The sequence below is a fragment of the Petaurus breviceps genome, unplaced genomic scaffold (assembly GCF_028583685.1).
Source record: "Petaurus breviceps papuanus isolate PSGF00001 unplaced genomic scaffold, PetGlider_PUasm1.0 355, whole genome shotgun sequence".
Taxonomy (NCBI): Eukaryota; Metazoa; Chordata; class Mammalia; order Diprotodontia; family Petauridae; genus Petaurus; species Petaurus breviceps.
Window position 1 is genome coordinate 1,759,355 of NW_027186289.1, and position 23,144 is coordinate 1,782,498.

Here is a 23,144-nt window from a genome sequence, read left to right on the forward strand (position 1 = left end):
AGAAATGTAAATAGTTCAACTTTACTAAGTTCCTTATGATTTCTTTTTCATTTTACCTTCTTGTGTTTCTCTTGCTTCTTGTATTTGAAAGTCAAATTTTCTGTTAAGCTCTGTTTTTTTTCATCAAGAATATTTGAAAGTCCTCTATTTCACTGAACGACAACATTTTCCCTTTAAGCATTATACTCAATTTTGCTGGGTAGATTCTTGGTTTTAATCCTAGCTACTTTAAATATCATATTCCATTTAATCTTAGCTCCAGAATATCATATTCCAAGCCCTTTGATCCCTTAATGTAGAAGCTGCTAGGTCTTGTGTTATCCTGACTGTTTCCACAATACTCAAATTGTTTCTTTCTGACAGATTGTAATATTTTCTCCTTGACCTGGGAACTCTGGAATTTGGCTATGATATTCCTAGGAGTTTTCTTTTTGAGACCTTTTTCACATGACAATTGGTGAATTCTTTCAATTTCTATTTTTCTCTCTGGTTCTACAATATCAGGGCAATTTTCCTTGAGAATTTCTTGAAGGACAATTTCTAGGCTCTTTTTTAGATCATGGCTTTTAGATGGTCCAATAATTTTTAAATTATCTCTCCTGGATCTATTTTCCAGGTCAATGGATTTTTCCAATGAGATATTTCACATTGCCTTCTATTTTTTTTTTCATTTGTTTGGATCTGTTTTATAGTACCTTGATTTCTTATAAAGTCATTAGCTTCCATTTGCTTCAATCTAATTCTGAAGGAATTATTCTCTTCAGTGATTTTTTGAAGTTCCTTTTCCATCTGGGAAATTTGGCTTTTTAAAGCATCCTTCCCCTCATTGACTTTTTGGGCCCCGGCCATTTTAGTCTCTTTTTTAAGGTGTTATTTTCTTCAGTATTTTTTGGGTCTCCTTTAGCAGGCTGTTGACTCACTTTTCATGATTTTCTTGCATCATTCTCATTTGTCTTTCCAATTTTTCCTCCACTTCTCTTACTTGATTTTCAAAATCCTTCTTGAGCTTCTCCATGGCCTGTAGCCAGTTTGACGTTGTTGACTTCTCATTCCATGTTTTGATCTTTTGTCCCCAAAAAAGGATTCTGTGGTCTGATTGTGCTTCCTCTGCTTGATCATCTTGCCAGCCAATTACTTGACTTTTGAGCTCTTTGCCAAGGTAGAACTCTGCTTCCAGAGTGGAGAGAGCTTTGTCCCAAATTGCTGGTGTTTTCACAAATGTTGTCAGAGGTCTGAGGAGGGCACCCTCTCTACAGCCACCACAAGCTCTGGCACACTGGCATTTCTCACCCCAGGACCACCGCTCAAGACAGCTACCGAGATCCAAGCAGGTCAAAGCAAGAGCGATTACCCTCTGAATGGTTCCTTGGTCCCCCTACGATCTACAGGCCAGAACCTCTGGAGGCAGCCATGTGTCAAGCAGCTGCAGCCGCTGCGCCTCCACCACCTCTCACCCCAGGGCCAGGGGCCAGACTGCACTCTTCCATCACCCAGTTCCAACAGAGTTCCCCACTGACCTTTACTTTCTCTTTGGCATTTATGGGTTGAGAAGTCTGGAAACTGCCTCATATGCTGGTGATTCACTCTCCTGAAGTGTGCTCTGGCCAGTCTGAGCCACTGTTCAGGGCTGCCCTGGGTCTGGGCCATGGTGGCTCACATGGGACTGTGCTTGGCTCCCAGCTCAGTCTGACAGTCCCTTCCTGTCCACCTGCCAGGCTGCCTTCAGGGGGAGATTTGTTTGTCTCTCTCACTTTGTGGGCTCTGTAGTTCTAAAATTTGTTTAGCATTATATTTTACAGGTATTGGGGGTGGTTGGTGTGGGAGCTCATGCTATTTCCTGCTTTGACTCTGCCATCTTAGCTCAGCCCCCATTTCACGTTATTCTTTCACATACTATCTGCATGCTCTCCCCTCCACTATTTTCCTGATCCACACCAGAATACTGACTACAGTAAGAATTTTCTTTTATGTGGCCAAGTAAACAGAATTATCCATATGAGCCACCTCCACTCATGGGACCTATCCAGAAACCTAACTGGATTAATTTACCTAACTTAATAGGATTTGAAAAAAAATCTAAGCTGAAGGTGATGAATCTCTAGAGGCCTAAAGTTCAGTCCTAACTATATCACTTCCACTCAGTAATTTCCAATGGCTGCCATAATATCTAGGGGACAATTATGGACTCCTATGTTTGTTATTTAAAGCTCTTCAGAACCTGGCCTAGCTTCCTCTCCAAGTTGGTTACCCACAGTTCTTCACACAGCACTGAGCAGCCAAACTGGCCTTTTGGCTTCTCCTTTGTGATGTTTCATCCCCAGGCTTTGTCTTTTTTTATGCTTTTTGGAGGGCAATTGGGGTTAAGTGACATGCCCAAGGTCACACGGCTAGTTTTTGTGTTGTGTCTGAGGTCAGATTTGAACTCAGGTCCTCCTGACTCCAGGGCCCATGCTCTATTTACTGTGCCACCTACCCACCCCCAGGCTTTGTCTTTATGCTAGCTGTTCCCATGCGTAAAATGCCATCTCTCTCCTAAAATCCCTGAATTACCTTGAAAAGCTCTATTAAAAAAGCTCTTCTTGGGGTGGCCAGGTAGCATGAGTAAGAGCACCGGCCCCAGAGTCAGGATGACTTGGGATCAAATCCGGGCTCTGATACTTAGCACCACACTCAGAAATAACTGGCCATGTAACCTTGAGCAAGTTACTTAACCCCAATTGCTTTAAAAACAAAACAAAAAAAAAAAAACCTCTTCTCAACTGAGCAGAAAGCATTAGCACCAATCCAAGAATTATGTGTGTGTATGTGTATATATCTCTATATTTTTCTCTATCTTCCTTCTTTTGGCTTCATTTTCATCCTAAAACTTTCCCTCTTCTTTCCAATTCAGCTAACAAATACCAAGATCAGTACCTACTCTGCTGCAATACCTGGATTGTGAGTGTCAATCTATACCCATTCCCCAGCACAGCCATAGAGTACCTCCCTGCCCACCACTCCCCATGGAAAGATAAGGTCCTGGAGGGTGGGGCCTGCTGGACTTTTGTAAAAAAAAAAAAAAAAAAAAAGGAATGCCAGAAAGATCATTAGGGATACTGTGTTGGGGTAATGAGTTCCCCTATCACCAACAGCAATCCCCTACTTAATCCTTCTCTGGTCTCCTTCATAATTTCCTGCCATCCTTGTGCCCCAGGACTAACACTTCTGTTTTCTGCACCTCTCCCCTTCCCATTAGAGACTGGGATTTGAGGAGTAAAGACAGAAATAGACCTGCCAGTGGATGGATAGTTAAAGGAAGAGGTAATGAAAACTGCTAGCATGGTCAGAAACACAAATGCATATCACAGTATCTCCTTGGCAGTCTCTCATAGAAATATCATAGTAAAGACAGCTCCTCCTACTTTTAAGCACCTAATTGTGACTCTACTAATTGGAGAGACAGGGCACTCTTTCAGAGGTGCTGGGTAAGATTTCACAGCTAAGTGACTTAGAGGAATGGGAAAAAAATAAATTTCCTTGAGAGAGAAGAGTTAAATGGCCAGCGGATTCAAAGTCAGAATAGATTGACAAGAAAAAAATTGTTTACAGCTCTATTAAGAGCAGGGGCAAATTTCGGAAGAATAGATGGCATTCCAACTAATGAAGTATATAAAACGTACCAAGAAAAAGAATTTAATATTAGATGGAATACAGAAGTAAGAACTGCCCCCTAAAAATCCTCCTAAATTATTGTATCCAAGTCCATCACATGTTCAGGGAAAATAGGAAATTGGCCAATCCCCAGTTGAGATTAAAGAAATACACAGACAGGATTACAGACCCCGTATTGGTTTAACCATCCATTGGAAAAATGAATCAAATACTGTAACTAGGGCATTAATAGATACTGGGGCTGAGGCCTTCCTTATACATGAGAATGCTGATCAATTTAAACATGGAACTCCTATTACCATCACAGGAATTGGATGGGGTGAAATAACAGTTAGATAAGTCAAACTAATAAAGAAAATTGGACAATTACCTGAATTCATCATTGGAATATATATATATATATTAAGACATATGATTTTAAATTTATCTGGGGGGAGATACCAATTTGCATTAAGAAGACAGGAATTAATATAGTTTTAGTGGGGAAAATAAAAATGGATCCAAACACTTTGCCTGAGCCTTCTGAAGTAATTACTTTAAAGAAGTTTCATATGCCAGGTGGAACAAGATGAAATAACCAATACTATAAAGGAATATGTGAGGCAGGAGTGTTAGTCCATACAACCACTTGATGGAATAATCCTGTCTGGCCAGTACAAAAGTCAGATGGGACATGGAAAATGACAGTGGATTATAGACAATCGAATAAGGTGACTTCACCCTTGTATGCTGCTGTTCCAGATACTTTTATCTTAATAGAAAGGACCCAGAAATATGATGGCACTTGGCATGCAGTTACTGATTTAGCCAATGCTTTCTTTACTATCCCAATAGATTCCAAACAATGGGACGTTTTGCTCTCACTTGGCAGGGCAGACAATATACTTTTATCTGCTTGGCTCCACTATTTGTCACAGGATTGGGGCTGTACATTTGGATGAGTTAGAGCTACCTGATGTACAGCTCAGCAACTACCTAGATATCATGAAACAGGGGGGAAAACGTAAAAAGTGGAGAAGAGTTTGGTGCTTTTATTGGAGCATATGAAAAGCAAAGGGAGGAAATTAAGCCAGCAAAGATTCAGGGGCCAGTTCAAACTGTAAAATGTTGGTGTATACAATGGAGTAAGGTGCTGTGAGAGATTCTCCTGCAAACCAGACAAAAGATTCAGGATTTTCTATCCCTACCGATAAGAGATCCAAAAATTTAAAGGATTATTTGGGATATTGGAGGCACCACATTCCACATCTGGGACAGATTTTGAAAAACTTATATAAAGTAACCAGGAAGAAATATTAATTTGATTGGGGACTTGAGCAGAGTAAAGCTGTTGAGGAAACCAAGGCTGCTATACAATTGGCCCTGGATTTATGTGTACACAAAATGGCTGGTGGAATTACAGGTGACTATACAGGATGAATAAGCAAACTGGAACTTATGGCAATAACAACAAAGTTAAAATAGGCTCTTAGGATTTTTGTCTAGAAACTCCCTTCACTTGGAGTTCAATATACCTCTTTTGAAAAGCAGTTGTTAGGTGCATATTAGGCTTTGGTAGACATGGAACAACTAACTCTGTGCCATGAAGTGATATTAAGGCCTGGAATACCAATTATGACCTGGGTAATAGTACCCCAGCTTCTCACAGAATTGGACATGCACAAGAGGCTAGCATAATTAAATGGAAATGGCATATTCAAAATAGATCTAAAACAGGCAAAAGTGGAGTTTCTGCTCTACGTGAATCTATAGCAAATATAGAAACTGAGGGAAATGATACATCTCCTGAACCAAAGCAACAGTGGGTATAATCCTTGGTAACATGGAAAGAGGGATATGATGGATTAACTGAAGAACAAAGGAAACATGTATGGTTTACTGATGGGACAGCAAAATATTGGGGCCATCGAAGGCACTGGAAAGCAGTAGCTTATAACCCATGTACAAGGCAGACTTTGGAAAGTATTGGGACTGATGGAAGTAGTCAATATGCTGAACTTATGGCACATCATGCCACTAAAACAGAACAAGAAGGGCAGTGTCATATCTTTACTGATTCATGCATGGTAGCTGATGGGTTAGCTACATGGACGCCCATTGGGAAATTCATGGCAGACAAGTTTTGGACAAAGAATTATGGGAAAACAGATGGGACATGTTTCTGGTTACTAATGCTCACATAGCCCTCACCAAATGTAAGTACAATGCACATGCTAATAGACTAGAAAAGATTGCTAGTCAAAATATTGTCCCCACTCTGACACCAACTGATGATCCAGTACTAGCAAAATGGGTCCATCAAATGGTCGGCCATTTAGGGCTCCAAATCAGACACCCTTGGGCACAAGATCAAGGTACTGCTACCTCTCATTCATTGTTATAACAGGTAGCAGAGGAATGTCAAATATGTCAAATGGAAAAGGAAGGAACTGTTTCTTGGGTAGTAACTGAAGAGATAGCAAGGGGAAAAGTTCCAGTCCAAATCTGGCAAATAGATCATATTGGTCCTTGACACCAAGATAAAGGATGTAAATTTATATGTACTTGTGTTGACCCCTATTCAGGTGTACTAGTGGCTTGTCCATATAAGAATGCAACCCAGAAAAACACCTGTAAAACTCTAGATATCGTAAGTCTATATTACAGAACTCCAAAGCAGATTCAAAGTGACAATGGGTCACATTTCAAAGGTAATGAAATGAAGAGATATTGCATATTAAACAATATAGAAGGGATATATAATATTCCATATCATCCATGAGCATCTGGGTTAACTAAAAGAATGACTGGATTACTGAAAGAACGGTTAAGGAAGTTATATTCTAATAATTTGTATCAACATTGGAAAGATAATTTGTTCACTATTTTATGTAGTATGAATAATAGACCATTGGGAGAAAGTACACCATTATCCAGAATGATGACCCCAAATCTGCAAATTATAAACAACAAACAACAAATAAAACAAATACTGAGTACTGGACTGAGAGGCCAGATGTCCCAACACTGTATCCAGGAACACCTGGTTCAGCAGGACATGATTTACATTGTTTAGAGGACTTTGGGTTGGAGAGAAAAGAAATAAGAAAAATCTTCACTGGAATATACATGAGAATCCCTAAAAATAATTTTGGATGGATATTACCTAAATTGGGATTAGCAGCTTAAAGAATACATGTGTTGGCTGGAGAAATAGATTCTAATTATCAAGGAGAAATTATTGTGACATTCCAAAATTGAGGTGAAGAACCTATACAGTTTTGTAAAAATGATAGAATAGTTCAAGAAATTATTATTCCTTATAACTATCAGAGGAAGAGAGGAGTTTGGTTTTACTGATAGGGCCAGAGTCAAGATGGCAGAGTAGAAACAGGACTTCCTCACAGCTCTGGCTTCCACCTCCCCCAATTCATGTAAAAAATGACTCTACACAAACTTTGGAGCTACAGAACCCACAAAATGACAGAGAGAAGCGAACCTCCCACTGAGGACAGCCCGGCAGGATGGCAGGAATCAGCCAGTGCAGCCGAGCCCAGCCAGACATTTTAGCCCCAGGGAGCGCCTGACCAGCCACTGGCTGGAGGGACTTCAGATCACAAGCAGCTGTGGCAGTTTCCAGAATTATCAACCCATAGATGCCAAGGACAAAATGAGAGGTCGGTGCGGTGTGGACTTTGGGATCTAGTAGCTGGGAGTGCACCGGCTTTTGCCCCTGGGATGAGAAGCAGCTGAGGCGTTGTGGCCACCACCCCCACATGGCAGCTTTAGCTCCTGGCCTGCAGAGTGTAAGGGGACCAGGCAACCAGTCTGAGGGGTAATTGCTCTTGCTTTAGCCTGCTTGGATCTGGATTGTGGTCTAGGGTGGAGGTCCTGGGGTATGCCACCAGCTTGCCAGAGTGTGTGGAGGCTTCAGAGGGGGCACCCAAATGATACCTTTGGCAGCTGCGAAAACCCCAACATTTGGGATAAAGCTCCCGTTTCTGGTAACAGAGTTCTACTGTGGCAAAAAGTCCAAAAGTGAAATAACTGAGTGGTTTTACTGATAGAATAAAATTGAGAGCTAAAGTACGGGTAAACTGGAAGCCAGACGATGTTCAAAAGGCTGTGGAAATTATAGCACACAGGAAAGATAATACAGTAACTGCTGTTTATTCAGGAGAAGATGATTAGCAAATTGGACCCTTAATTCACATCTTCTACCGTGAATGAGGCTATGACAGTGGGTTCATGGATTCCAGAAGCACATCTGACACTATATTTACCCTTCTTCTGAGTAGGGTATTGTCTCCTTGTTTCTTTTTGTCAAAGTTGTTTGCTAGATGTGTTTCCTGCAGGCTTGGGACCCTCTACCTGCCGATTTCTTTGAGGGGATGTAATGGTAAGGGAATTTGAAGATCTTCCCTGCCCCTTAATGGGTCCCACTGGGAGGCCAACAAGAGAAGCTTGCTTAGGGGAGGCTTGTTTTTCAGGAAGGCCCACCTTTTGCTGCTTTGCACTTAGGCAGTGGGTCACAAAGGTCGTGATGTTCTCTGACCCCGGAGAAGGCTATATCTATCGCGGAGGTGAAGTTTTACTTTGGGGCTCACTTTGGAAAGAGCTGTGTAATTTGGTCAGATGAGACTCTGGATAGTCATTGAGCCCCCCGGCTTTGAAAACCCAGATGTGGCGCTTCTCTCACTGGTAACTAACACTGTATGCATGCAATGGCCAGACAGCTAGAAACTCTGTCTCTTGGTCTGTTGAATTGTGTTATTTTCTCTGTATTTTTTGTCTGCTTGTAATTTCTGTTTGTGTTTTCTGAAGTTCAGAGTGCTGGCTTTTCCCCCTGAACTAAGTGAATTATATATATGTCCGATCAGGTATGCTAGGGTTCTTGCTGTTACAGGAGGGAATGATAGGGTGCTTGTGCTCAAGCCTCACCCTAAGATATTGTTTTATGTGCTTATTTTGTGTTATCCCTGTGACATTGTTATAAAATTCTATTGATCCAACTCCTATTAGCCTATGTAATGAAATGTATTTTTGCTATGTAAGAAACATTATACATCTTGGGGTCAAATGTAATAGTAATCTGAAGATCTTCCCTGTCCCTCAATAGGCCTATTTGAAGATCTTCCCTGACCCTTAATGGTTGAATGTAATCCTATGGAGCCTGGGGTGGGAGGAGTTTTAGAGCACAAAGATGGACGTCAGAGCAGTTAGAGCTGGAGGGAGGAGAGGATGCAGGCAAGGAGACAGCTAGGAGTGGTGTGGCCCCCTCCTGTTTTATGGTGTATTAACTTCTTTGTTGCTATGATGGATTTGGTTTTCTGGTGTCTGAATGAATGTTTTATATATGGAGTCTGTTGTACTTTGCAATTCAGAATTATGCCGGCATATTCATAGTTGCTGCGAATATTGCCTTGGCAATACAGGATCCCAAGCCCCTTCTGCTTCCTGGGTCTCAGCAGGATGGGAAAGAGGCATGAGGCCAAAGACAATGAGTTAGTGAGGGAGGCAGGTCCCCTTCCTGCTCAGACCAAGCTCACTTCCAAGCCTTACCTTCCCTGCTGCCCTGCTCCTGGGGTAGAGTGTCTCCGCTGAGGGCAGACCAGGGCCTTTGTCACCATTCTTCCCAAATAAGGAACCAGAGCTGGAGGTCCTTTCTGGAACTAAACTGCCAAGTGTTCCAACTCTATTTCAGAGAGCACGACTCTCAGGGGCTGGCCACTTTGTTCCAATGCAAAATGTATGCTTGCCAAAAAGACTATTTTGCAAAGAATTCAAACAGGGGAAGAGGTCACATGGAAGTCAGAAGAAGCCATACAAGGTCACTCTCCAGGTCTCTCTATAGAACTTTAGAATTGAATGGGTGACTTGGAAGACATTGGCACAGGACCACTCAGCATGGTGAGCCCCCATCAGACAAGGTGCTGTGCTCTATGAACAAAGCAGAACTGAAGCAGCTCAAAGAAAATGCAGGATGTGCACATGGAGAGAATCCACCCCAGATGTTCACACAGACTATTTGTGGACGACCCGTGGGAGAGCATCCCGAGCTCAGAGGTTGGATCAGCCACAGCTGGACACATTCAAACTTGACTCTAGCACAGCGATGTCATTCTGGTCCTCTTCCAAAAGGGACAACAACCAGCCAACACCACACACACACATACTCTAAGGGAATATAATGACACCAATACACAAAACACAAGTACACAACCACAAATATGCACACTCTGCCAGCAATTCATTTGAATTACAGAAGTAAACATTTCTAACCAAGCACACGATAAAAAAGTTAATTTCAACTGGTTTAACTGCACACAAAACCAAGTGAGCAAGCCACTCTTACACAAAAGTTTTGTGTGTTTTTTTACCACGTGCAGAAATAAAACCCGCAGGGACCGCATTTGTTTTTTGTTTTGTTTTTGCTTTTTGGAGGGGGGAAGGCAGGGCAATTGGGGTAAAGTGACTTGTCCAAGGTCACACAGCTAGTATGTTAAGTGTCTGAGGCCAAATTTGAATTCAGGTCCTTCTGACACCAGGGCCTGTGTTCTATTCGCTGCACCACCTAGCTGCCCCCAAGGACAGCATTTATAAAAGAAAAGAGAAAAACCACAGGCCATAGCTAGCCCATCATTATAAGTGAAAAGGCACATCCAGAGCTAAATCTGTGTGCCAAAAAACAGCCAAAGAAACAAATCAAACCACCGATGTACCAATGGGATCCAGCTCAGGAAAAGGGGGCTGTGGAACATTCCTCACAATGAAAAGCTGGGCTTGATCAGGGGCTGGGGCCTCTAATGGAGCTACACTGGGGAGCACTGAACTTGTCAGTCAAGTGAGCTGAGATTTCTAGGAAAAAGGATCCAGCAGCCCCTGTCCCTTCTCCCTGCACTGAAGAGTTCAAGGCTCCGCCCTCCCTGCCTCCACCCCTTCACTGCTGACACCAGTGTTAAGTCTCTAACCTGAGAATGCTCAGAGCCAGACAAAGCAGGCCTAGAGACTGGAGTGCCAGCGACCAAGCAGTTTAATAATCAGTTTCAGATAGAGGGCTGTTCTCTTAGCTGAAGGAAAAGCACAGGTTTTACACTTAAGTCACACCTGGGGAAGGCGGTTAACAAACAATTCTTTAGTGGTTTCCCATGACAACTCCATGAGGCCCACAATACAGTTCTGGAGTCAGGTCTGCGGGGGTTGTGACCACCTCCCCAAAGTACAGAATCAGAGATCTGTGACAGGAACAGGCTCTACAGTCTTTCATTCCCCTCACTTCAGGTCGAGTCACTGTGAGCTCTGACTCCCAAACCAGAGACCCAGCTCTGGAGAAAACAAAATTATCAGTATGGTGATTACATGTACCATATCAATTAATAGGGACATTACAATTTCCTTCCAAAGGTTGTTTTATTCTGTCAGCCACGTGAAGCCCATTCCTGAAAATGCAGAGGAGCCAAGCTGGGTTAAAAGCAGAAGTTTTATTAGGAAGAAAATCAGCCCCTAGTGCTGTATAAAGACCCACCAGCCCAGGAGGGGCAGGGGAGATTTATGCATGAAAACCACAAAGGGGAGGTTCAGAGTGTTGGGGAAAAGGATGGACAATCATTCCCCGGATCAGGGGGATCCAGAAGCAGGATGTTTAGCAGGAACAGCTGACTGCAAGGCTGGTTGGGCCTAGTTTGGGGATGGGGGTGTACACCAGCGAGGTCAGCCAGTGAACACCAGCAAAGGCATCTGGGAGTGAGCAAGACTGTGACTCACTGCAGGCTCCTTCCATCACACACACTTACTCTGTGTCTAGTGCACGTGCCTGGTTAGGTGACTCATGCAAACTGGACATATTGATCCCAGGGGCACTTCTCAGAAGGCAAGTTCAAACTGGATTCCACCCTGCGTGGTTGGCCTCCTCTTAGTCCAGGTGTGGGAGAGGTGGGGGGGAGGGCTGAAAGGCCCAAGGTCACTTTACCCAGCCTGTCTTAGTTAGGTGGCCTGTGTTCAGTGCGGCCACCCCTGCCCCAATAATGCAGAGAAGTCTCCAAGCAGACACTCCTTCCTTTGAACTGGGGGATCTGATCTCCATCCACCCCAATGCCAGACTCAATCAGATTTAGGACTCTCTAGAGAGATCTCAGGTATTCTTCTGGGCCTGGGAGGAAACAAAGACCTGTAGCCTGCTCCCTCCCCACTTACCCAGGGCCCCTTCTTCCCTACAAAATACTAATGACTTAGAATCATTCACCTTTATACCTCGCATTAAGGTTTCTCAATCACCTTTCAACAAAACACCAGCACCTCACCCCTGGACCATTACAATAGATGCTGGGGAAGGGGTCTGCCTGTCTGAAGTCTCTCCCCATTCCAGTCTAGCCCAAAAGTCATTTTCCTAAAGTGCAGGGCTGACCATATCCTGCCCCCTCTTCCCCGCAAGAAACTCCAGTGGCTCCCTACTCTTTTTAGGAGCAAGTACAAAATTGTCTACTTGGCATTTGAAGCCCTGCATAACTTGGCCCTCTCCCACCTTTCCAGTCCTCTTACTCCCTTCTCCCCCACATTTCCTCCTCTATCCAGTGACACTGGTCTCCTGGAGGTTTCACTCACAAGACCCTCCAGCTCTTCCTCCAGCATTTTCTCTGGCTGTCCCCCATGCCTGGGACACCTTCCACCCTCTGCTCTGACCACTGACCTTCCTGGCTTCCTTTAAGTCCCAGCTAAAATCCTGCCTTTGGCAGCCAGTCTCCAAGTCCTCTTAATTGCAGGGTCTTAACCCTGCTGATTATGTCCCATCTACCCAGTGTATAGCTCACTTTTTGCTGACTTGTAGGTTGTCTCCCCTTATACTGTAAACTCCCTGAGGGCTGGGGCTGTTGTTTGCCACTTTTTCTATCTCCAGGGCTTGGCACAGTGCTGGGCACATTGGGGTTGCTCTGGTGTTCAGTCTGGTCTGACACTTCCAAGGAACCTTTGCCAGAGGCTTCACTTGGTGTCTTGTGTGAGGACCTTGCTGATGTCCCCTGGGATAAGGAAACATTTGATTAACTAGCCCCCCCCCTCCACTGACTGGGGGATCAGTAATTACATTCATATGATAGATATATAATAATCACTTGCCTTTGATCATTTTCCCACTTCCTTTCTTTAAAAGGACCATTAGCTTAAAACAATACCAACAGATCTCAAACAAAACTATGTTTTACATATATACTGTAACTGGCTGAAAATGGGTTTCCTCTGGTGTATTAAGAATCGGAAGCAAATCTCCCTTGGTAAGATCTGGGTCTCTGTCTCAGACTGTGTCTCTTTCTCTTTCTGTCTCCCTCTCTCTTTCTCAGCTGAGCTATCCATGTTTACCACATGCAGGATGGCCTGCAGTAATGGGAATGTAAATTTTTAAGATCTTCCCTGCCCCTAGGCTAAAGTGCACCTGGAGCCTGGGGTTGGAGGCTTGTTTTTCAGTAGATACTTTTTGATTGGCCAGTGGGTCCAGAAGGTTGTTACATTCTCTGAGCTAGGAGAAGGCTACTGTGTTTCCCCGATAATAAGACCTCTCCTGAAAATAAGCCCTCCCCTTACTGTGTAAGATTCCTCTAAAATAAGCCCTCCCCCGAAAATAAGCCCTATTGAGATTGCTACTGTAGTGAAGGTGATCCCCTGCGCTACACACTACATTACGGTACCCTCTGTATGCACCGTCCCGCCTCCCCTGGGTGAAACGCACGCCGTGCTCCGAGCTGCACTACGAGCAGGTTACCTAGACAAGACATATTCATTTAAAGAGAGCTATATTGCTGGACATGACAGATTGGGTCCACTTCTTCTGAAGGAAATGGAGGTGCAAGACATCCAGGACGGAGTTCAGGGTATGGACACTTATGACGATGTTGTTGAAGAAGATGACATGATCATTATTGAATAAAGGTACATTTTATTGTTCACATTTACCTGTTTATTAAAATTGCTGTCAATGTTCATTAAAATAAGCCCTCCCCTGAAAATAAGCCCTCTGGTGTTTTTCTGTCCAAAAAATTTAATAATACAGTGTCTTATTATCGGGGAAACACAGTATATAAGCCCTGATTTGAGGCTTTGTTTTGGGGCTCACTTTGAGAAGTGTTCTGTGATTTGATCAGATGAGACTCTGGGAAGCCGTTGTTGAGAGCCTCCCCTTGGATTTGAAAAACCCAGATGTTGATTTGGTATGGATGTAATGGTTGGACAGTTTGAAAATCTGTCTACTTGATCTGTTTCTCTGTCTTGATCATTCTGCCTGTATAGTCTGAAGTTTGGGGTGCTGACCTTTTTCCCCTGAACTAGGTAAACGATACATATTTGACTGATTAAAGTAAACTTGTTAACCCATTTTGAGTTGCTTTCCTTTAACAAAGCAGATGCAAGAACCTGTCTTGGCAGCCACCCTGGGGACACTGGGGTGCTTGCTGCTACACCTGCTATCACAGGTTCTTTGATTTACTTTTCTAAAGGAAAGACAGTTTCAAAGGGGTCAACAATCTTACTTTAATTAAACACATGTCATTCACTAGCACAGGAGGAAAATCAGTACTCTGTATGTAGAGAAACTACAAGCAGAGAAGTAAAGAAGGTAAAGGTCATTCACTGTTTCAGGGGAAAGGTCAGCACCCTGAAGGTGGAGAAAATATAACCAGAGAAACAAAGAGAAATTAGCACAGAGATACAATAGATAGGCTCAAATGCCTAAACAAAGTAATAGATACATAATCAGCGGAGTAGGGAGTGCCAACATCTGGGTTCACAAAGGGGGGAATGGCTACCCAGAGTCTCTCATTGGCCAAATCACACAAACATTCTTGCCATGAGTAAGCCCCAAAGCAAAATCTCACCTCAGACTATATATATACTTTCAGTCAGAAGGCATCACAACCCACAGGACTCAGTGCCTAATTGGTTTAGTACCCAGAGGCATGAAAGCCTTCCTCCAAGCAAGCCTCCAGTAAGCAAGCTTCCCCTTGGCTCAATGTGACTCAGGGGATGTCACAGCTGTGAACTGAGCTGAAGTTCAAAGCAGCAAGACATCTGTGATTCAGATACCTGTGTGCCCTTAGACCTGGGCACACAGCTCCTGTTCCAAGGGAAAAGTAGTGTAGCCACATGGGCCTATTCATAGATGGGGAAGAGCTTACATTCCATTATCCTACACCAACTGACTTTACTAGGAGAGTAATGATGCAAGGAATGAGAATCATAAAAACAGTTAGTATTTCCACAGTGATTTAATGTTTGCAAAGCATTTAACAAATGCTACCTCAACTTTGGGAAGTAGATGACTTTATTATCCCCATTCAATAGATGGGAAGCTTCAGGAAGGATTAGGTGGCACGGCTTGCCAAGGAACACACAAGTAGAAGTACCAGAGACTGAACTGGAATTCAGGCCTTGTGGTTCCAAGCACAGAACTTCATTCCCTGTGTCACCTAGCCCTTTAAAGCATTACAGAAATTAGCGTCCAACAGATTCCAAAACATTTAAAGAAGGAATTTTTCTTCCAGCAAACAAGAGGAAACAAAGTGAATACCAATTAATGGGGGAATGGCTAAAGAAATGAAGTCTATGAACGCCATGAAATATTGAAGAGGGAAGACAAGCATCAGGATTTCAGAGAATAGGGTTTTCCGTACAGGATGGAATTTGGGGATATTTAATGCCGTCTCTTTTTGTTGGGAGGTCTAATGAGTCTATGCTGCAGCAGGAGGTCTTCCCTTGGTAATTAGATCCCAAAGCTTTATCTCCAGCAGGTTTTCTCCAAAGTACAGTCAAGTAGGGGCTCTAGGGGAAGCTCTTCCCACATTCATTGCCTTTATCCACCTTTATACCAACAGGAATAGCCCCGTCTACTGATCCTCCTCCACGGCCACCAGGAGGACATTTATAAGGCTTCTCTCTCCAGGGAATTCTCTGATAGAAAGTAAGAGATGATCCTGAGTTGAAAGCCTTCCCCCAATGAGACCACAAGGACCTGCTCCTCAGAACAGGTTCTCTAATCCTGCAGAAGCTCTGAACTCCACCTGAATGCCTTTCCTTCCACCTGACAACGATCAGATTTCTATCTCAAATGAATTCTGAGATGAGAAATAGGACACGATTGTTGCCGTAAGGCATCACCACCTTGTTATATTCATAAGGTTTCTTCCAAATGTAGAAGCTCTTGCTACATGTGTTAAGAGTGGGAACTAAAAGTTCTGCCAAATTCATGACACTCATGAGATTCTCTCTGCTGAAGATTCTCTGACATTGAGCAAAATCTGAGATCAGTGGGAAATCATTCCATGTTGATTACATTAAAAAGACTTCTCTTCAGTATCAGTTTTTTTATGTCGAACAGCTCTGTCTGAAAGACTTTCCACATTAATTAATTTCTTGTGCTTTTCCCCAGTGTGAATTCTCTGATATAAAGCAAGATGGTAGCTCCATGTGAAAGACTTTAAAAAAAAATAAGAAAGACGTTCCACAATGATTATATTCAAAAGATCTCTCTCCAGTGGGGATTTTCTGGTGAGAAGCAAGATTGCAGGAGTATCTAAAAGTCTTCCCACATTGATTACATCCATAATGCTTCTCAGCAGTGTGGATTCTCTGATGGGCAGCAAGATACAGCCTCATTATGAAAGCCTTTCCACACGGATTACATTCAAAAGGTTTCTCTCCACTGTGGATTCTCTGATGGGTAGGTAGCAAGACTCTGCCTCACTGTGAAAACTTTCCATATTGAGTATATTCCTAAGGGTTCTCCCCAGTGTGAATTCTCTGATGTGTAGCAAGATGGGAACTCTTTTTGAAAGTCTTTCCACATTAACTACATTCAAAAGATCTCTCTCCACTGTAGAGCCTCTGATGAGAACGGAATTTTGCCTCTTTGTGAAAGCCTTTCCACATTAATTACATTGAAAAGGTTTCTGTCCACTATGAATCCTCTGATGTGCAGGAAGATTGCCCCTGTTGCTGAAAGTCTTTACACAGTGATTACATTCAGAAAGTTTTTTCTCCATTGTGGATTCTCTGATGGGCAGCAAGATGGTACCTCTTTCTGAAAACCTTTCCACACCAATTACATTCATAAGGTTTATCTCCACTGTGGATTCTCTGATGGGCAACAAGATGGGAACCTGTTCTGAAAGTCTTTCCACATAGATTACATTCAAAAGGTTTCTCTCCAGTATGGATTCTCTGATGGGCAGCAAGAGTGCCCCTGTCTCTGAAAGCTTTTCCACAGTGATTACATTCATAAGGTTTCTTTCCAGTGTGGATTCTCTGATGGACACCAAGATTGCTACTGCTTGCAAAAGCCTTTCCACATTGATTACATTCAAAAGGTTTCTCTCCACTGTGGATTCTCTGATGTACAGCAAGATTGCTTCTGTTTGTGAAAGCCTTTCCACAGTGATTACATTCATAAGGCTTCTCTCCAGTGTGAATTCTCTGATGGGCAGCAAGATAGGAGCCCTTTCTGAAAGTCTTTCCACACTGATTACATTCAAAAGGTTTCTCTCCAGTGTGGATTCTCTGATGGGCAGCAACACTACCCCTGTTTGTGAAAGCCTTTCCACACTGAGTACATTCATAAGGTTTCTCTCCAGTGTGGATTCTCTGATGGTCAGCAAGATGGCACCTCGTTCTGAAAGCCTTTCCACACTGATTACATTCATAAGGTTTCTCTCCACTGTGGATTCTTTGATGGGCAGCAAGCTGGGAGCTCCTTCTGAAAGTCTTTCCACATTGTTTACAATCAAAAGGTTTCTCTCCACTGTGGATTCTCTGATGTGCAGAAAGATTACTCGTGTTTGTGAAAGCCTTTCCACATTGATTACATTCATAAGGTTTCTTCCCAGTGTGGATCCTCTGATGGTCAGCAAGATGGGACCTCTGTATGAAAGCCTTTCCACACTGATTACATTCATAAGGTTTCTCTCCACTGTGAATTCTCTGATGATCAGCAAGATGGCACCTATTTCGGAAAGCCTTTCCACAGTGATTACATTCATAAGGTCTCTCTCCAGTGTGGATTCTCTGATGTGCAGCAAGACTCCCCCTGTCTGTGAAAGTCTTTCCACACTGATTACATTCATAAGGTTTCTCTCCAGTGTGAATTCTCTGATGCGCACCAAGATTGCTCTTTTTCGTGAAAGCCTTGCCACATTCGTTACATTCAAAAGGTTTCCAGCCACTGTGGATTCTCTGATGTGCAGTAAGATGGGAGCTCTTTCTAAAAGTCTTTCCACAGTGACTACATTCAAAAGGTTTCTCTCCCGTGTGGATTCTCTGATAGTCTACAAGGAAAGATTTGTAGCAGAAATCCTTCCCACACTCATTACATTCATAAAACTCCTCCCCAGTATGAATTTTATGAGATCCATCAAGATCTGAGTTGAAACCAAAGGCTTTCCCACATTTAGGACAGGCATAACTTCTCACCCCAGGGTGAAATCTAGGCTGGCAAGGAAGAGATGAGTGATGGGATGAGGTTGCTTCACATAAATTATATTCATCAGGCTCCTTTCTAATGAGAATTTGCTGATGGTTAATTAGCTTAGAGTTGTGACTCAAGGCCTTCCCATCTTTAGTACTTATAGAAAGCATTTCTCCAGTATCGCTTTTCTGATGTCTAATGACGTCTGAACTCCAATTCCAGGCCATTTCCCATTGGTTACATGGACACATTGGAATTTGAGGAGCTTTCTCATGGGACTGAAAAAGCTGTACCTGTTCAACAAAGTATTTGCTATATTCATTCTCCTGAAGATAGTCATTCCCTGAGGTCATTTCCTTATAATGATTTGCAACAGAAGACTGTCTGAATCTCTTTCCAATTTCATCAATTTCACAGTCACTCTTTGGATTTCTCTCTACCTTGATATTAGAGTCGTGGATTTCTCTCAACTTGAAGTCCCAAGGACCATCACTCATGAATCTCTGCAGGTCATGTTTTTCCAAAAAAATTCCAAGATTTAGTCTAGTCACCTCATTTACTTCAAACCTGGTCTCTACATCTGAAGAAAACAAACACATAAACACCAAAAGATATACACACATAAGTATATGCAATAGCAATGGTTAGTTGAGACTTACATGGTTTATGACTTTCTCATCACCAGCCTAAACGCAACAAAACTTTGTGTAATTCAGAGGAAACACTGGTATTCGATACATTTTATCACTGTAAGAAGAGGAGACAGACAGACTGTGGGCGTGACAAAGGAGGTGTATACCCCAGAGGGCTGGACCCATCAGAGACTCATTCACTACATTAAAGATTCACCTTCAACAAAAGCAGCAGCCACAAGGCAAGATGGCTCCCAGACTTAATGCCAACAGATTAGAGGGATTCTCCACGGGAGAACAGTTTGTCACTAACTTGGAGAGAAAACTGAGCCAGCACAGGCTTTGCAGCATTCCAGCAGAAAAGAAGTTGAGCACCTGGCCGTGTAACCTTGAGCAAGTTACTTAACCCCAATTGCTTAGGGGCGGCCAGGTGGCTCAGCGAGTAAGAGCACCGGCTCCAGTGTTGGGACGACCTGGAGATCGAATCCCGGGCTCAGACACTCAGCACCACACCCAGAAATAACTGGCCGTGTAACCTTGAGCAAGTTACTTAACCCCGATTGCTTTAAAAAAAAAAAAAAGAAGTTGAGGAGCTGTCAGAGCTTTGTTGGACATCACCACATTTACTCATCTGGGCCAGGACACTTGTAAACATCCAAACTGGTTTGATGAAAGTGATAGAGAAATGCAAAACCTAATAAAGAGATCATGAAAACTGCACATGCTCTACAAGTCCCTGGGTTTGTTTCCACAGCTGTACTACCAGGAATTATATACCGTGTAATTATTTTAAATGGCATATCTTTCCTGCATGGCCTTGTTGGTGATATATAGGAATGCTGATGATTTATGCAGGTTTAAATTATACCTGCTACTTTGCTAAAATTAAGTGCTTTAATAAACTTTTTGACTGAGTCTTTGGGATTATCCAATCATCATATCATCTATCAAAAAACGTGAATTTGATGACCACATTCCCCATTCTGACTGCTTCTGTTTCCTCTCATTGTTTTCCTTAGTATTTCCAATACAACACTGAATAGTATAGGTGACAGTGGGCATCCTTATTTCATACCTGATCTTACTTGGAAGGCTTCTAGCTTATCCCCAATACAAATAATGCTTACTGATGTGTTTAAATGCTTTTTTTAAAAATCAATTTAAGAAAAAAATCTATAAATAGCCATACTTTCAAGAATTTTTAATAAACATGAATATTGCATTTGATCAAAAGCTTATTTTTCAGCTATTAATGTAACCTTAAGATTTTTTGTTACTTATTATTTATACAATTATGTAGATTATTTTCTGAGTTTAAGCATCCCTCCATTCCCTTTGCAAATCTAAACTGGGCTCAATGTGCAATCTTTGTAATATGTTGTGGTTATTCCTTAGCTAGAATTTTATTTGGGATTTTTGCATCCATATTCATTCATGAAATTGCTCTATTATTTTCCTTCTCTTTTTTATTCTTCCTGATGTGGGTATCAGTACCATATTTGTTTCATAAAAGAAGTTTTTAGTACCCTTTCTTTGTCTATTTTTCCAAATCAATGATTTAACATAGGAATTACGGTTTGGTAAAATTCCCTTTCAAATCCATCCGCTGCTGATGGTTTTTTCTCAGGAAGCTCTTTTTTGCCCTGCTTAATTTATTTTTTCTAAAATAGGTTTACTTAGGTATTCTAGTTCTTCTTCTGTTATGCCCATGAGAATAAGGTTCCAGTAATACGTGCCCTCACTCCCACCTAATTCCAAGAGGATTAATTTCTATGTGACAATTTCTCCATTTTACCTCTCTCTACCTAATTTTATGCTATTTTACCTCTTAAAACACCTTTTAATGTGCAATATATCCTCTTTTGGGGTAACTCTTGGGGTTTTGTTCCTTTTTTTTTTTCCAAACATACTTTGGCATTCAGTTCAAATACTTTGACACATATTCTGGCAATGGCCATGAACCCACACTTTGATCATATTAGATATTAAGCACACCTTAGACAACCTGTTCATTTGGTTTATACTACATCATAGGTTTTCAATGGTGATTAGATCATGTGAATTCACAGGCCACTGAAATAAACTATTTCCACCTCTTGGACAAATTAATTTTTAATTAAAAAAATTATGTAATAAAACAATCATTTTCGTAACAGTACTATTAAAAAGATGATTTTATATGAAACTGCAAATCTACTATGGACAAATTCCTATTCCTTTCTTTTTTTTTGCTTTTTGGAGGGCAACTGGGGTTAAGTGACTTGCCCAGAGTCACATGGCTAGGTTTTTTGTTAAGTGTCTGAGACCAGATTTGAACTTGGGTCCTCCTGACTCCAGGACTGGTGCTCTATTCACTGCATCACCTAGCCACCCCCTATTCCTTTCAAATTGAAAACAGAATTGACATAAAAATTTCTTGATTTTTCTCTCTCCCCTGAGAGCTGGATGCTATTATATACAAATAAGTATGTATGTGTCTGGTTCTGTGTTTCTGTGAATTTATGTATCTGTATACAGTTTCAGACGCACTGCTCTCCAGTTTTCCCAACAATATTTTGTCAAATAATGAATCATTAGCAGAAAAGATTAAGTCTCTATCCATTAATTTATCTATTTCTTACCCACTGCCAGAGTTTTGATACTTTCTGAATTATAATAGAGCATTAAAATTCCTTCCTTGATACTTTTTAAAATTTAATTATTTCCTTTGATATTTCTGACTTTTTGTTTTCCCAAATGAATTTTCTAATTGCTTTTTCTGAGTAAAAAATAATTTTGGTAATTTCATTAGAACAGTATTGAATATATAAATGAGTCTGGATAAAATTGCCATTTTAATTACATTGGCCCTGCCTACCCATGAACAATGAAGAGTTCCCTAACTATTTAAATCTAATTTTATTTGTATATAAAGGCTTTTTATAACTTGGTTTACATAATTCCTGTTTTTATTTTGGCAGTGGATGTAGGGTTGGTGCACACAGAAGACTGGGCATTCAATAAAGTTCCAGAGGCTGAGATACACCAGAAGATGGATGTATTCTCTGCCACTTGTGAAAGTTTTGGTCTGACAATTAACATCAAGCAAAGAGAGGAAATGGTCCTTACCCAGGGACAGCAGGTTCCGGACATTCTCCAGCATGACCTCCTTGTACAGCTCCTTCTGAGAAGGGTCCAAGAGGCCCCACTCCTCCTCAGTGAAGTCCACAAGCACATCCTGGAACGTCACCAACTCCTAAACCATCAAGTCATATAATTTAGAGGTGAAAGAGAGCCTCCAGAATTCATCTAGTCAAACCGTCATCAACTTAGAAGAGGAAATTGAAGCCCATAGAAGCAATTTATCTAAAACTCATAACCTTTATGAGTGTCACAATCAACACTTGAAATCAGTTATTAAGACCCCAAAGGAATATGGAGAAAAGAATTTTACATTGGAAGTGAGAATCATGATGGAAAAATAAAAGCTGGAAAAACATCTTCCTAGAAAATGCTTCTCCCGATGGAATTAAGGACAAGATATGTGCTCTATGAGTGATGCACAAGAATCTGTGGAAGAGATAGTGAGGTCATGCGTCCTAAGTTACATATTAGAATATTCTATGAAGGGTTTGTGACAAGTTGGTAAGTGCTGTGCATTCTGTGAGGAAAAAAAGAAAAACCTTAACAGTGATCTTTGAGGAAAGAATGAAAAATCTGTCAAGTAAGTTTGCCAGAAGTCTGTAATGAAGTATGAAAAGAATTCTATAGAGAGATTACATGCAATCTGGCCTCAACTGAGTGGTATAAGATTGTTTCCAGCCAAGTGAAGAAGAGTTCTCTATCCTCATATTGAGGGGCTGAAATGACCCTGGGTATGAAGAGTCCCACTCAAACATCTTCTGTCTTTGCTTTATGATTGCTTTCAATTTTTCATGCAATGCATTCATTCATATTAATATTTAATTACAGAGAAATAAGAGTACCTATGTGGGGAAAGGAGGGTTCCTTCAATAAAATGCAAAATTTTATCAAGTAGGTTAGAGACTAAAATAACGTATATGAAAACATTGACAATTTGTTAAAAATAAATTACTTCAACATGCTGCTACAACTCTACAACATTGAGGTTAGGGTTAAGGAGTCACAAGAATGAGTCAAGAGGCAAACTGATGGTGATTGTACAAGAAAGTGGTCATTTCTTCACATCATTGATACTTGGGAGGGTTCATCTATTGTTCCAAAGTGTTACATGCAAAATGAGTGTTTATCCTAGGCACCTGGCATTTGATGCTTTTCATTTCTAGCAGAATGGTATGATTCATTGTTCAGGAAGCTGTATTATTGTGGAACAATTTTCTTTCTTGTAGGTAAAAATACCTTCACCTTGCTATCATTTTGATTTCATTGAAAACATCTGATCTATCTTGTAATTGTAAATTTCACTTACAGATTCCTTTATT

General features: G+C 41.6%; 2 protein-coding genes and 1 pseudogene across 2 annotated transcripts in view; 1 reads left to right on the plus strand and 2 right to left on the minus strand.

Annotated features, from left to right (window-relative positions):
- LOC138168138 (zinc finger protein 665-like) overlaps nucleotides 1-23,144 on the minus strand; it is a 552,079-nt pseudogene that overhangs the window by 511,361 nt on the left and 17,574 nt on the right.
- LOC138168139 (zinc finger protein 665-like) overlaps nucleotides 1-23,144 on the minus strand; it is a 176,365-nt gene that overhangs the window by 137,521 nt on the left and 15,700 nt on the right.
- LOC138168165 (zinc finger protein 3-like) overlaps nucleotides 1-23,144 on the plus strand; it is a 220,635-nt gene that overhangs the window by 36,051 nt on the left and 161,440 nt on the right. The gene's annotated exons all lie outside the window — the stretch shown is intronic.